This window comes from Pseudophryne corroboree, chromosome 2, assembly GCF_028390025.1.
Source record: "Pseudophryne corroboree isolate aPseCor3 chromosome 2, aPseCor3.hap2, whole genome shotgun sequence".
Lineage (NCBI taxonomy): Eukaryota > Metazoa > Chordata > Amphibia > Anura > Myobatrachidae > Pseudophryne > Pseudophryne corroboree.
This window is the reverse complement of record NC_086445.1, coordinates 749828756-749844855: the sequence shown is the minus strand read 5'-3', so window position 1 is coordinate 749844855 and position 16100 is coordinate 749828756. Positions and strand designations below refer to the sequence as shown.

The 16100-nt window shown below is 47.2% G+C and overlaps 1 long non-coding RNA gene across 1 annotated transcript in view; it reads left to right on the top strand.

Annotated features, from left to right (window-relative positions):
- Positions 1-9728: 9728 nt before the first annotated feature.
- The window catches only part of LOC135051171 (uncharacterized), a 36945-nt gene continuing 30573 nt past the window's right edge, over positions 9729-16100 (top strand). Inside the window, exons 1-3 of the long non-coding RNA XR_010242092.1 lie at positions 9729-9776; positions 13414-13497; positions 15804-15887. This is a non-coding gene — a long non-coding RNA (uncharacterized LOC135051171). The remainder of the gene's footprint in view (positions 9777-13413; positions 13498-15803; positions 15888-16100) is intronic.

Below are 16100 nucleotides of genomic sequence, written 5' to 3'. Positions count from 1 at the left end.
GTATAAGTCCAGTCCAGTGTTGCTGTGTTGTGCTGCATCAGTCCAGTGGTGGTGTCCTGTGCTGTATATTATTTACTCCAAATAAAAGTTTTATATACTTTACTTATATTATTATCCAAATAAATTTACAGAGTTTGCCCTGTGTGGTGTAGGGGTACGCTCGCCTGTGCTGCATATTATTATAATAGCTCCAAATAAAAGGGTTATTATTATCCAAATTAATTTTACAGGCTTTGCCGTGTGTGTGGTTTAGGGGTATGCTCTTCTGAGCCACCAATATTGTGAGTGTATTACATCTGGGGAAATTCCAGCACGTCCCATGTTGTTTGTGCCGCACACTTGTGTTGCTTAGCTACCTCATTGCACCTCTTTTTCTTCTTTGCATAATGTGCTGTTTGGGGACTATTTTTTAAATCTTCCATACTGTCTGACACTGCAGTTCCACTCCTAGATGGGCCAGGTGTTTGTGCCGCACACTTGTGTCACTTAGCTTAGCCATTAAGCTACCTAATTGTACCCTCTTTTTCTTCTTTGCATCATGTGCTGTTTGGGGCCTATTTTTTAAATCTTCCATACTGTCTGACACTGCAGTGCCACTCCTAGATGGGCCAGGTGTTTGTGCCGCACACTTGTGTCACTTAGCTTAGTCATCCAGCCACCTCGGTGCAACCTTTTGGCCTAAAAACATTATTGTTTGGTGTAAAGTGTTCAGAGTAGACTGTAAATGAGTGGAAATGAATGTTATTGAGGTTAAAAATACAGTAGGATCAAAATTACCCCCAAATTATGTGAATTTAGCTGTTTTTATGTTCTTTTAAAAAATCATCCAGATCCAAAACCAACACCAAAACCAAACCCGAAAGGGTGGTTTTGGCAAAACCAATCCAGATCCAAAACATGAGCATGGGAGGGACCAGAACCAAAACTAATACACAAAACACGAAAAGTGCCCTCAGCACATCTTTAATAAAAATCATTACAAATTTGAAAAGGAGTCGTTGCCACATGTTGAAGGGGCGTGACTACGTTCCTTTTCCTATACTGTCAATGGAAGTTTAGAGATCCAAAGTCGGTACAGACCATAAAAAAAGGTACTGTGCCTGCCAAAAAGGTACAGTTGGAGGGTATAAGACACTGTGACCTGGCAGTGACCCCACATCTATAATACACTGCCTGATAAGCCTCATAAGGCCCAGCCTGTCTGCATGGGATTCAGTCAAAACAGAAAACCCTCCCTTTCCCCCTTCCCAGTGCAAAGCAGACAGAATGTCAGCCTTTTGTCTCTCCCTGTGGGACAATGGCATTGGTTCCCCCCTCCCCATACACACACATACAGACATACAAAGAGGGGTAAGCTGATAAGTGACCCATCAATGAGCCAGCAAATAATAGAGCAGCTCCTGAATGGGACAATACAGAATACAGATGGTTGATGTGCTCCCAGGCTGCTGGTATGTGGATGCTGGGCTCGCTGGGAGCGGGGACGTCACACACACTGGAGGGAAATGCTCTATGCTTTTGGAGGCAGAGCTGTGAGGGGAGCATGCAGCGGAAGCCACTCCCCTCACACTCACATGGGGTCCACCTCCTCCGCGGCAATACAGGAACACAACAGCCGAGCCGAGGACGTCGCTCACTCAGCTGTTGTGATAGTGGGTGGCACACAGAAACTTTAGCTCTGTGGCTCCGGCTTGAGCTGCGACGGCTGTAGTTATCTGGCATTTGGGGGAGCACGGCCACTAATGTGCGCAAGGAGGTTCAGCCCACCTGCAATCCATCCAGGCACACCGATCCGCCCGTGACCACTATCACATCTAATGCAGCAGGGAGCTCTGCCACAGCAGCTCCCTGTACAAAGCATCCCACTCCTCACTTTCTGCAGTGACCTGGCTACCTGTATTCCCCTTTCAGCTGGGACCTTGGTATGTGTGTAGAGTATGTTTGCAAGTATGTACAGTATGTGTGTGGTGTGTTAAGTACTGTATGTGTGTTATACATACCTCCCAACATGACCCTCTCCAGGAGGGACAGAATACTCTGCTTCTGGACTTCACTCTTAATTCATGATTGCCGGCACCTGTGTTGAACAGGTTAATGAATAAGAAAGGTGCCTTACCACAGGTGATGGTAATCATAAATTAAGAGAAAAGTCCAGAAGCAGAGCATTCTATCCCTCCTGGAGAGGGTCATGTTGGGAGGTATGGTTATATGTTATGTATGTGTGTGCAATGTATGTACATACCTCCCAACATGACCCTCTCCAGGAGGGACAGAATGCTCTGCTCCTGGACTTCCCTCTTAATCTATGATTGCTATCACCTGTGCAGAAACACCTTTCTTATCCATTAACCCAGTGGTTCCCAAACTGTGTGCCTAGGCACCCTGGGGTGCCTAAGCACACAGTGCCGGTGGCTGTCAATCATAGAATATGTGGACAAACACAATCATACCCTGTCCCTCACCACATAACTGACCCTAAGGATGACATATAAACACTATTTACTTCATTTAATATTTCTTTCTAAATTTATCAATCAGAAAATTTGGCCTTGGGGTGCCGTGAAAAAAATTCTGATACTCTAGGGCAGTGGTTCTCAAACTCGGTCCTCAGGACCCCACACAGTGCATGTTTTGCAGGTAACCCAGCAGGTGCACAGGTGTATTAATTACTCACTGACACATTTTAAAAGGTCCACAGGTGGAGCTAATTATGTCACTTGTGATTCTGTGAGGAGACCTGCAAAACATGCACCGTGTGGGGTCCTGAGGACCGAGTTTGAGAACCTGTGCTCTAGGGCGCCATGATTAAAAAATGTTTGAGAACCACTGCACTAACCTGTTCAAAAGTAAAACAGGTGTCGGCAATCACACATTAAGAGACGTCCAGAATTGGAGCATTCTGTCCCTCCTGGAGAGGGTCATGTCGGAAGGTACAGTATGTATGTGTGTTTGTGTGTGTGTGCAATGTGTGTGTGTGAGAGAGGGAGACATATATAGATATTAGTGATGTGCACCGGACATTTTTCGGGTTTTGTGTTTTGGTTTTGGATTCGGTTCCGCGGCCGTGTTTTGGATTCGGACGCGTTTGGCAAAACCTCCCTGAAAATTTTTTGTCGGATTCTGGTGTGTTTTGGATTCGTTTTTTTTTTACAAAAAACCCTAAAAAACAGCTTAAATCATAGAATTTGGGGGTCCTTTTGATCCCATAGTATTATCAACCTCAATAACCATAATTTACACTCATTTTCAGTCTATTCTGAACACCTCACACCTCAAGATATTATTTTTAGTCCTAAAATTTGCACCGAGGTCGCTGGATGGCTAAGCTAAGCGACACAAGTGGCCGACACAAACACCTGGCCCATCTAGGAGTGGCACTGCAGTGTCAGGCAGGATGGCACTTCAAAAAAATTGTCCCCAAACAGCACATGATGCAAAGAAAAAAAGAGGCGCACCAAGGTCGCTGTGTGACTAAGCTAAGCGACCCAAGTGGCCGACACAAACACCTGGCCCATCTAGGAGTGGCACTGCAGTGTCAGACATGATGGCAGATTAAAAAAATTGTCCCCAAACAGCACATGATGCAAAGAAAAAAAGAGGCGCAATGAGGTAGCTGTGTGACTAAGCTAAGCGACCCGAGTGGCCGACACAAACACCTGGCCCATCTAGGAGTGGCATTGCAGTGTCAGACAGGATGGCAGATTAAAAAAATTGTCCCCAAACAGCACATGATGCAAAGAAAAAAAGAGGCGCAATGAGGTAGCTGTGTGACTAAGCTAAGCGACCCGAGTGGCCGACACAAACACCTGGCCCATCTAGGAGTGGCATTGCAGTGTCAGACAGGATGGCACATCAAAAAAATTGTCCCCAAACAGCACATGATGCAAAGAAAAATAGAGGCGCACCAAGGTCGCTGTGTGACTAAGCTAAGCGACACAAGTGGCCGACACAAACACCTGGCCCATCTAGGAGTGGCACTGCAGTGTCAGGCAGGATGGCACTTCAAAAAAATTGTCCCCAAACAGCACATGATGCAAAGAAAAAAGAGGCGCACCAAGGTCGCTGTGTGACTAAGCTAAGCGACACAAGTGGCCGACACAAACACCTGGCCCATCTAGGAGTGGCACTGCAGTGTCAGGCAGGATGGCACTTCAAAAAAATTGTTCCCAAACAGCACATGATGCAAAGAAAAATTAAAGAAAAAAGAGGTGCAAGATGGAATTGTCCTTGGGCCCTCCCACCCACCCTTATGTTGTATAAACAGGACATGCACACTTTAACGAACCCATCATTTCAGCGACAGGGTCTGCCACACGACTGTGACTGAAATGACTGGTTGGTTTGGGCCCCCACCAAAAAAAGAAGCAATCAATCTCTCCTTGCACAAACTGGCTCTACAGAGGCAAGATGTCCACCTCATCATCATCCTCCGATTCCTCACCCCTTTCACTGTGTACATCCCCCTCCTCACAGATTATTAATTCGTCCCCACTGGAATCCACCATCTCAGGTCCCTGTGTACTTTCTGGAGGCAATTTCTGCTGGTGAATGTCTCCACGGAGGAATTGATTATAATTCATTTTGATGAACATCATCTTCTCCACATTTTCTGGAAGTAACCTCGTACGCCGATTGCTGACAAGGTGAGCGGCTGCACTAAACACTCTTTCGGAGTACACACTGGAGGGAGGGCAACTTAGGTAGAATAAAGCCAGTTTGTGCAAGGGCCTCCAAATTGCCTCTTTTTCCTGCCAGTATACGTACGGACTGTCTGACGTGCCTAATTGGATGCGGTCACTCATATAATCCTCCACCATTCTTTCAATGGTGAGAGAACCATATGCAGTGACAGTAGACGACATGTCAGTAATCGTTGGCAGGTCCTTCAGTCCGGACCAGATGTCAGCACTCGCTGCAGACTGCCCTGCATCACCGCCAGCGGGTGGGCTCGGAATTCTTAGCCTTTTCCTCACACCCCCAGTTGCGGGAGAATGTGAAGGAGGAGATGTTGACGGGTCACGTTCCGCTTGACTTGACAATTTTCTCACCAGCAGGTCTTTGAACCCCTGCAGACTTGTGTCTGCCGGAAAGAGAGATACAATGTAGGTTTTAAATATAGGATCGAGCACGGTGGCCAAAATGTAGTGCTCTGATTTCAACAGATTGACCACCCGTGAATCCTGGTTAAGCGAATTAAGGGCTCCATCCACAAGTCCCACATGCCTAGCGGAATCGCTCTGTTTTAGCTCCTCCTTCAATGTCTCCAGCTTCTTCTGCAAAAGGGTTGCAGAACCTTGCACAACGTTGAAATCATTCTCCACTGCGCTTGAGTCAGGTGCATTCCCCCTCCTTTGCCTATATCGTGGGCAGATGTATAGGCTTGAATGGCCTTTTGCTGCTCCTCCATCCTCTGAAGCATATAGAGGGTTGAATTCCACCTCTTGCTTCAGATGATGGCAGGGCAGGTTCAGGAATGTTTGGTGGTGCTCCAGTCTTCGGCACGCGGTGGCTGAATGCCGAAAGTGGCCCGCAATTCTTCGGGCCACCGACAGCATCTCTTGCACGCCCCTGTCGTTTTTTAAATAATTCTGCACCACCAAATTCAATGTATGTGCAAAACATGGGACGTGCTGGAGTTTGCCCAGATGTAATGCACGCACAATATTGCTGGCGTTGTCCGATGTCACAAATCCCCAGGAGAGTCCAATTGGGGTAAGCCATTCTGCGATGATCTTCCTCAGTTTCCGTAAGAGGTTGTCAGCTGTGTGCCTCTTCTGGAAAGCGGTGATACAAAGCATAGCCTGCCTAGGAACGAGTTGGCATTTGCGAGATGCTGCTACTGGTGCCGCCGCTGCTGTTCTTGCTGTGGGAGGCAATACATCTACCCAGTGGGCTGTCACAGTCATATAGTCCTGAGTCTGCCCTGCTCCACTTGTCCACATGTCCATGGTTAAGTGGACATTGGGTACAACTGCATTTTTTAGAAAACTGGTGACTCTTTTTCTGACGTCTGTGTACATTTTCGGTATCGCCTGCCTAGAGAAATGGAACCTAGATGGTATTTGGTACCGGGGACACAGTACCTCAATCAAGTCTCTAGTTGCCTCTGAATTAACGATGGATACCGGAACCACGTTTCTCACCGCCCAGGCTTCCAAGGCCTGAGTTATCTGCTTTGCAGCAGGATGACTGCTGTGATATTTCATCTTCCTCGCAAAGGACTGTTGGACAGTCAATTGCTTACTGGAAGTAGTACAAGTGGTCTTCCGACTTCCCCTCTGGGATGACGATCGACTCCCAGCAGCAGTAGGCGTTACACTCAAGGATGCATCGGAGGAATCCCAGGCAGGAGAGGACTCATCACACTTGCCAGTGACATGGCCTGCAGGACTGTTGGCTTTCCTGTGTAAGGTGGAAATTGACACTGAGGGAGTTGGTGGCATGGTTTGCAGGAGCTTGGTTACAAGAGGAAGGGATTTAGTGGTCAGTGGACTGCTTCCGCTGTCATCCAAAGTTTTTGAACTTGTCACTGACTTATGATGAATGCGCTGCAGGTGACGTATAAGGGAGGATGTTCCGAGGTGGTTAACGTCCTTACCCCTACTTATTACAGCTTGACAAAGGCAACACACGGCTTGACACCTGTTGTCCGCATTTGTGTTGAAATAATTCCACACCGAAGAGCTGATTTTTTTTGTATTTTGACCAGGCATGTCAATGGCCATATTCGTCCCACGGACAACAGGTGTCTCCCCGGGTGCCTGACTTAAACAAACCACCTCACCATCAGAATCTTCCTTGTCAATTTCCTCCCCAGCGCCAGCAACACCCATATCCTCATCCTGGTGTACATCAACAGTGACATCTTCAATTTGACTATCAGGAACTAGACTGCGGGTGCTCCTTCCAGCACTTGCAGGGGGCGTGCAAATGGTGGAAGGCGCAAGCTCTTCCCGTCCAGTGTTGGGAAGGTCAGGCATCGCAACGGACACAATTGGACTCTCCTTGGGGATTTGTGATTTAGAAGAACGCACAGTTCTTTGCTGTGCTTTTGCCAGCTTAAGTCTTTTCATTTTTCTAGCGAGAGGATGAGTGCTTTCATCCTCATGTGAATCTGAACCACTAGCCATAAACATAGGCCAGGGCCTCAGCCGTTCCTTGCTACTCTGTGTCGTAAATGGCATATTGGCAAGTTTACGCTTCTCATCAGACGCTTTCAATTTTGATTTTTGGGTCATTTTACTGAACTTTTGTTTTTTGGATTTTACATGCTCTCTACTATGACATTGGGCATCGGCCTTGGCAGACGACGTTAATGGCATTTCATCGTCTCGGCCATGACTAGTGGCAGCAGCTTCAGCACGAGGTGGAAGTGGATCTTTATCTTTCCCTATTTTAACCTCCACATTTTTGTTCTCCATTTTTTAATGTGTGGAATTATATGCCAGTATCAATAGCAATGGCCTACTACTATATATACTGCGCACAACTAAAATGCACCACAGGTATAGAATGTAGATGGATAGTATACTTTGACGACACAGAGGTAGGTACAGCAGTGGCCTTCCGTACCGTACTGCTATATATACTGGTGGTCACTGTGTCAGCAAACTGCAAAACTAAAATGCACCACAGGTATAGAATGTAGATGGATAGTATACTTGACGACACAGAGGTAGGTACAGCAGTGGCCTTCCGTACCGTACTGCTATATATACTGGTGGTCACTGTGTCAGCAAACTGCACAACTGAAATGCACCACAGGTATAGAATCTAGATGGATAGCATACTTGACGACACAGAGGTAGGTACAGCAGTGGCCTACCGTACCGTACTGCTATATATACTGGTGGTCACTGTCAGCAAACTGCAAAACTAAAATGCACCACAGGTATAGAATGTAGATGGATAGTATACTTGACGACACAGAGGTAGGTACAGCAGTGGCCTTCCGTACCGTACTGCTATATATACTGGTGGTCACTGTGTCAGCAAACTGCATAACTGAAATGCACCACAGGTATAGAATCTAGATGGATAGTATACTTGACGACACAGAGGTAGGTACAGCAGTGGCCTACCGTACCGTACTGCTATATATACTGGTGGTCACTGTCAGCAAACTGCAAAACTAAAATGCACCACAGGTATAGAATCTAGATGGATAGTATACTTGACGACACAGAGGTAGGTATAGCAGTGGCCTTCCGTACCATACTGCTATATATGCTGGTGGTCACTGTGTCAGCAAACTGCAAAACTAAAATGCACCACAGGTATATAATGTAGATGGATAGTATACTTGATGACACAAAGGTAGGTACAGCAGTGGCCTTCCGTACCGTACTGCTATATATGCTGGTGGTCACTGTGTCAGCAAACTGCAAAACTAAAATGCACCACAGGTATAGAATGTAGATGGATAGTATACTTGACAACACAGAGGTAGGTACAGCAGTGGTCTACTGTACCGTAATGCTATATATTATATACTGGTGGTCAGCAAACTGTGCAAAACTGAAATGCACCACAGGTGTGGATGGATAGTATACTTTACGACACATAGGTAGGTACAGCAGTGGCCTTCTGTACCTTACTCCTATATATTATATACTGGTGGTCAGCAAAATTATGCCCTGTACTCCTACTATATACTGTCTACAATGCAGCACAGATATGGAGTGTTTTTCAGGCAGACAACGTATACTGGTGGATACTGGTCAGCAAAACTCTGCACTGTACTCCTCCTATATAATATTATACTGGTGGTCCCCAGTCCCCACAATAAAGCAGCACACTGAGCACAGATATGGAGTGTTTTTCAGGCAGACAACGTATACTGGTGGTCACTGTCAGCAAAACTCTGCACTGTACTCCTGCTATATAATACAGCTGCTCCCCAGTCCCCACAATTAAGCAGTGTGAGCACAGATATATGCAGCACACTGAGCACAGATAAGGAGCGTTTTTTTCATGCAGAGAACGGATAAAACTGGTGGTCACTGATCAGCAAAACTCTGCACTGTACTCCTCCTATATTAATATACAGCTGCTCCCCAGTCCCCACAATTAAGCAATAAGTAAAGCAAGCACAAATATTTGCATCAACAATACACGGAGAGGATGCCAGCCACGTCCTCTCCCTAACATTTCCAATGCACGAGTGAAAATGGCGGCGACGCGCGGCTGCTTATATAGAATCCGAATCTCGCGAGAATCCGACAGCGGGATGATGACGTTCGGGCGCGCTCGGGTTAACCGAGCCATACGGGAGAATCCGAGTATGCCTCGGACCCGTGTAAAAAGGGTGAAGTTCGGGGGGGTTCGGTTTCCGAGAAACCGAACCCGCTCATCACTAATAGATATATATTTTTAGACACACACACACACACACACACACACACACACATAAAATATACATTGTACTGTAATTTATGATTGGAAGACCCCAGCACTGATTTTGCCTATTACAGTGACAATAAATATTTGAATTGGTTCTTGATCACCCCTGCAAGCGTCTATTTTTATTTTTGACATTTACCAGTGTCTGTGAAACTGATCATAGATGTGCTAAATTTAGCACATCTACGATCTGATCTGAATTAGGCCCCAGGTGCGATTTGCACCTTGTGAAATGTACAGTAAACCATGAGGGTATGAATGCTTTTGTTTGATTACTGCTGGGGACAATGGTAATGCTGTGGCCAATGTGTTTAATACAGGCACCCCTGGACCAATTCCTCCGCCGCCGGCATTTGCGGACCCGCCTCGTCCTGGTAAGACATTTTTGTTAAGTTAAGGCTCATTTCACCACTGTTTCTAAACCTTATTCCCCACCCTGTGCCTCTTATCCTACACCTCCCACTGTGCCTCAGCTTCCCCTTTAGCCTTTCCCTGCTCCTGTGGCTGAGCCTCCCCATGTCTCTGCTGTGGACCATCATGATGTCACGTAAACTGTGCTTTATAGGGTTCCTTGGGGGCCTGGTACAGTACAGTATTTACAGTCATTTATCTTTTTTCCCATAAAACAGGTACCGGCCAAGTTCCAGTGCCTATTACAGTGACAATAAATATTTGATCACCCCTGCAAGCGTCTATTTTTATTTTTGAGATTTACGGGCATTGCATAGGAGTCACTTTATAAGCGGGACATAAGGGGCACTCCTGGGGACATAAAGGGCACTACTACTGGGGGCATTTCTTTTATGGGCTCTACTGTACATAAGGGGCACTAACAGTACAGTGGCCATAGCATAAGGGGCAATACTACTGTGGGCATTGTATAAGGGGCGGTACTACTGTGGGCATTATGTGTATTAGGGGTGCTACTGCTGTGGGCTTTGTGTATGAGGGGCACTAATGTGTGTCATAACATGAATAAGGGACACCCCTACAGTACAGTATGTATGTGGAGCCTCCTTTTACACAGTATGGCAGGCGGAGCCCCCTTTTAGACATTACGGCAGGTGGAGTCCCCTTTTAGATATTACGGCAGGCAGAGCTCCCCCTTTTAGATATTATGGCAGCATTTGAAGTGACATATGATAATTTATAATATAAGGGAGCCGTGAACTTAGGCACACTGATATACAGTATGCAAGATAATATGCTGTATATCCTTTTTGCATTTGATACCCCTCATGCTGGCAACATTTATTTTAATGCAGGTGTAATAAGCCATGCACACCATCCAGGCTGCCACAACACCTGCTGCCAACTCTGATCCTGGGGTGACAGGGGCAGCCCAGCAGCAGTGATAAACTGCTGCAGCTGCTCCTCTCGGTTTATGCTCCACTGCCGCCCGCTGCCCTGATGATCAGTACCACTGCATTGTTACTCGGCAAGTAATGCTTCAGCCATTGCCAATCAGCTCCTAACTGTCATGGTACAGACTGTTTTTGAAAATTGACAGTTACTGTATGAGCTGATTTGCTGGTGCAATTTTTCACTCACAGAGAAATGTATCACAAGGAGGGCTTTCTGTTTGCTAAGAAATGTCATTTACAGTATTCTATACAGCAGGCTTTTTCAACCAGTGTGCCATGGCACACTAGTGTGCCGCGACCAGTTGCATGGTGTGCCGCGGAGCCAGAGCAGTGTCCTGCACCTTCAGAGTGAACTGTTGGCCCGGGCTCTTTTTAGAGGATCAGTCATGCTCCGGCCGTGACCTATGACTTGAAGACGCGGCGGTGTGATATCATAGGTCACTGCTGCCGCGTCTACCACCCAGCCAGCCCACTTGCCTGTTTACACATCTTCCAGTTCCCGCCTGCATACACAGCTTTCCTTGCCAACCCACATCTACACCTGCCCAACCGCCCCCTGCTCAGTATTTGCAGCACTCCACTATGAACGCCCGCAACCGAGGGACAGGGAGGAGGACAGCTGACCGGTAGGGGCTAATATGTGTTATTTTATTTCTCCTGTGGGGAACAATAAGATTTATGTGGGGAGAATAAGGATTTATATGGATTTATGGGGGGAACAATGTGAATAATTAATGTGGGGAGCAATACGATTTATGTGGGGAGAAATGTGATTGATTTATGTGTGAGCAACATGATTTATGTGGGGAGCAACTGTGTAGGCCAATGTATGTGTGGATTTTTCTTTACTGTGAGGGCCAATGTGTGTTTTTTGTTTTTTTTCTGTGGGTAACTGATGGTGTGCCCTGGGAATTTTAAAATATTGTTCGGTGTGCCGTGACTAAAAAAAGGTTGAAAATCACTGCTATACAGTATTGTATGGCTGTCCCTCCCCCCAGTCAAACACCATTTCTGCAGACACTAGTTAATCCACTTTAATCTGAATACACATTCAACTGCTGCTAATTGAACACTAGTGTCTACAGAAACAGGTTTTGACTGGGGGTCAGGGATAGCCATATTGTGAAGGACATTTCTTAAAGCAACCAAAAAGGTTACTGCATATGGAGTTTGTTCATGAATGCACCACTTCGGATACAGCATACTGTACAGTATGTCATACAGTATCTCACAGTATACTCATTATTAGGCTCACTCAAATACTGTATGTTTCGGAACGCCTATATTTCTCTAACATCCTAGAGGATGCTGCTGGCAAGTCTCCCTGCTTTGTGGGACTTAAGGGGGGTACTCACGGAGCGATCACTTAGATTTGACTAGATTGCTTAGATTTTACGCATGATCGCTCCTTGTGTACCTCCCACTGCGATAGCAATGCGCAGCTCTGCGCATCGCTATCGCTGGTGCTAGATTGGCCTGCATGCTAGATCTCGCTGCCCTGCTTAGCGTGGCTAGCAATTGCGGGGCATCCGTGAAGCCACGCCCCTTTTCATAGGCCCTATCCCCTTTTCGGGAGCACGCGGGTTCGCCACGCATGTGTCCCTCCTTAGAACATAAGAAAGTTGGGAGGTATGAAGTAGGAACCAACTTCTCATTAAGTTCCATGGCTCTGCTTCCGCTGACAGGACACCATTAGCTCCTGAGGGTACTGAACATAGCCCAAGCCTGGCCAGTGCTCACTCCCGCAGCACTGCCGCCACCCCCTAACAGAGCCAGAAGTCAGAAGAGTGGTGAGTATTCATCACTGGAGACCTTTCATATGCTGACCTGTCATGTCGACCATTTTCATGTGTCAACCATGAGTCCATGTCGACCATGTCACTGTCGACCAATAGTGGTCGACCTAATGACTGTCGACCTTAACATGGTCGCCCATCCAAACGTATTCCTCCGGGCACAATTTCTAAACTGACGTCTGGAGGAGGGGCATAGAGGGAGGGGCCAGCCCACACGTTTAAAGTCATTTAGTGCCGATGGCTCCTACAGACCTGTCTATACCCCATGGTACTAAATGGACCCCAGCATCCTCTAGGACATTAGAGAAATGTACATTACTTAAATACAGTAGTAATAATGTGCAGTACTGGACTGTACTTACTCCTCAGGGACAGCCACAGTAATTCCAGTTTCCTGGACTCCCTGGTGACCAGATCACTCCACTTCCTCTGGAGTGACCTGAGACTGCAGGACTGGCCATATTTTGCTCGGATCTCAAGGCGGGCTTTATTGTAAGCCCGCCGCTTCTCCGAGTTCGTAGTAAATGGCCGGTCCCGCCACCTAAGCAGGATCAGAAGCTCCCCTCTAACGTAGCGTCTCCCTGCCATTTTTGCCTGATGTACAGTAAGACGCCGGATGCAGTCCACAAACCGTGGATTGAATCTGTAGCCCACAATGCGTGCAAACTGAATCTGCTTCCCCACCGCCTGCAATGTGGTATACCCATAACGGATTTTATCCGGTGTCTGTGTACAAAACATAATGGAGCCCAGCGGGAAAGAAAAAAACAGACCAAACAAGTGTATTTATTTAAAAAAAAATATATAAAAATAAATTCACCAGAAAAAAATAATAATTCTGGTCTCAACAGGATTCGAACACGGGATGCACGCATTATAAGCAGACACTGTAACCATTATGCCACTGCTGACCATGTTATGAGTTGGTACTCCAGGTAAATATATGATGTGTTTTGATGTGTTGTACTATTAACGGATTTTATCCGGTGTCTGTGTACAAACCATATTTATATTAGAAGGGATTAGGTACTTGGTTTGTCTTTTTTGGAGGCACAAGTATTATTTACATATTTTTAAAAAGATTATTATTATTTTTTTTTAAATGGAATGGGTAAAACCCGAAAAAAAATGGCGTGGGGTCCCTCCTCCAAAGCATAACCAGCCTCGGGCTCTTCGAGCCGGTCCTGGTTCTAAAAATCCGGGGGGAAAACGGACAGGGGATCCCCCGTATTTTTAAAACCAGCACCGGGCTCTGCACCTGGTGCTGGTGCAAAAAATACGGGGGACAAAAAGAGTAGGGGTCCCCCGTATTTTTTACACCAGCATCGGGCTCCACTAGCTGGACAGATAATGCCACAGCCGGGGGTCACTTTTATACAGTGCCCTGCGGCCGTGGCATTAAATATCCAACTAGTCACCCCTGGCCGGGGTACCCTGGGGGAGTGGGGACCCCTTCAATCAAGGGGTCCCCCCCCAGCCACCCAAGGGCCAGGGGTGAAGCCCGAGGCTGTCCCCCCATCCAAAGGCTGCGGATGGGGGGCTGATAGCCTTCAGAAAATTGAAAGAATATTGTTTTTTCCAGTAGTACTACAAGTCCCAGCAAGCCTCCCCAGCAAGCTGGTACTTGGAGAACCACAAGTACCAGCATGCGAGAGAAAAATGGGCCCGCTGGTACCTGTAGTTCTACTGGAAAAAAAATACCCAAATAAAAACAGGAGACACACACCGTGACAGTAAAACTTTATTTCACACCTGCCGACACATACATATTTACCTATGTTGACACGCCGACTGCCACGTCTCCCTCGTCACTGTAGAATCCGGGGTACCTGTGAATAAAATTATACTCACCTGATCCAGGGTCCAGAGTATAATCCATGGACTTGTAAAAACAAACAAACCGCAATTACCCGGACCACACAGACTGAAAGGGGTCCCATGTTTACACATGGGACCCCTTTCCTCGAATGCAAAGACACCCCCATGACTGCTGTCACAGAAGTGTCTCTTCAGCCAATCAGCGAGCGCAACGTCCTTGCACTCTGCTGATTGGCTGTATGCACCTCTGAAGTGACCGAAGCGCATCGCACAACTCCCTCCATTAGTTTTAATGGTGGGAACTTTCCGGTCAGTGGTGGGGTTACCCGCGGTCAGCCGCTGACCGCGGGTGACCTCACCGCTGCCCGGAAAGTTCCCACCATTGAAAGTAATGGAGGGAGCTGTGCGATGCGCTGTCTGACCTCAGACGCGAGACAGCCAATCAGGTGAGCGCCACGAAGTAGCGCTTCCTGATTGGCTGAAGGGACCTCAGTGACAGGAGTCACGTGGGGTCCCGGCATTCGGGGAAAAGGGTCCCATGTGTCAACATGGGACCCCTTTCAGTCCGCTGGCACGGGTTTGTCGTTTCCTTTTTTTGCCAAGTACGTGGATTATCTCCCGGACCCTGGATCAGGTGAGTCTAATTTTTTTCACAGGTACCCCGGATCATCGGAGACGAGACGTGCCGGTCGGCGGGACAACATAGGTAAGTATGTATGTGTGTCGACATGTGTGAAATAAAGTTTTACTGTCACGGTGTGTGTCTCCTGTTTTTATTTGGATATTTTTTTTCCAGTAGAACTACAGGTACCAGCGGGCCTGTTTTTCTCCCACATGCTGGTACTTGTGGTTCTCCAAGTACCAGCTTGCAGGGGAGGCTTGCTGGGACTTGTAGTACTACAGGAAAAAAACAATATTCTGTCATTTTTCTCAAGGCTATCAGCCTCCCAGCCGCAGCCCTTGGATGGGGGGACAGCCTCGGGCTTCACCCCTGGCCCTTGGGTGGCTGGGGGGGGGACCCCTTGATTGAAGGGGTCCCCACTCCCCCAGGGTACCCCGGCCAGGGGAGACTAGTTGGATATTTAATGCCACGGCCGCAGGGCACTGTATAAAAGTAACCCCCGACTGTGGCATTATCTGTCCAGCTAGTGGAGCCCGATGCTGGTGTAAAAAATACGGGGGACCCCTACTCTTTTTGTCCCCCGTATTTTTTGCACCAGCACCAGGTGCAGAGCCCGGTGCTGGTTTTAAAAATACGGGGGATCCCCTGTCCGTTTCCCCCCCGGATTTTTAGAACCAGGACCGGCTCGAAGAGCCCGAGGCTGGTTATGCTTTGGAGGGGGGACCCCACGCCATTTTTTTTTTTCAATTAAAAATGACATTAAATAAATTCACAAAAAAAAAAAATGTCTGGTCTCAACAGGATTCGAACACAGGAAAAACGCATTGCAAGCGGACACTGTAACCATTATGCCACTGCTGACCACGATATGAGCAGGCTCTCCAGGTACATATATGATGTGTTCTTCTCTTCGTGAACGCGCGGCACCGTGCTTAACATGGAGCATTCGCCACCTAGCGGTGAAAATGTGTATTACATGGCGTGGGACACAACGCACGCCATAACGTTATTACAACTCGCGATTCAGGACCCTAAATAGCGCGCTATGAGCAACGGTGTATGAGGATACATCTGTATATACTATATAGTGATGTGCAT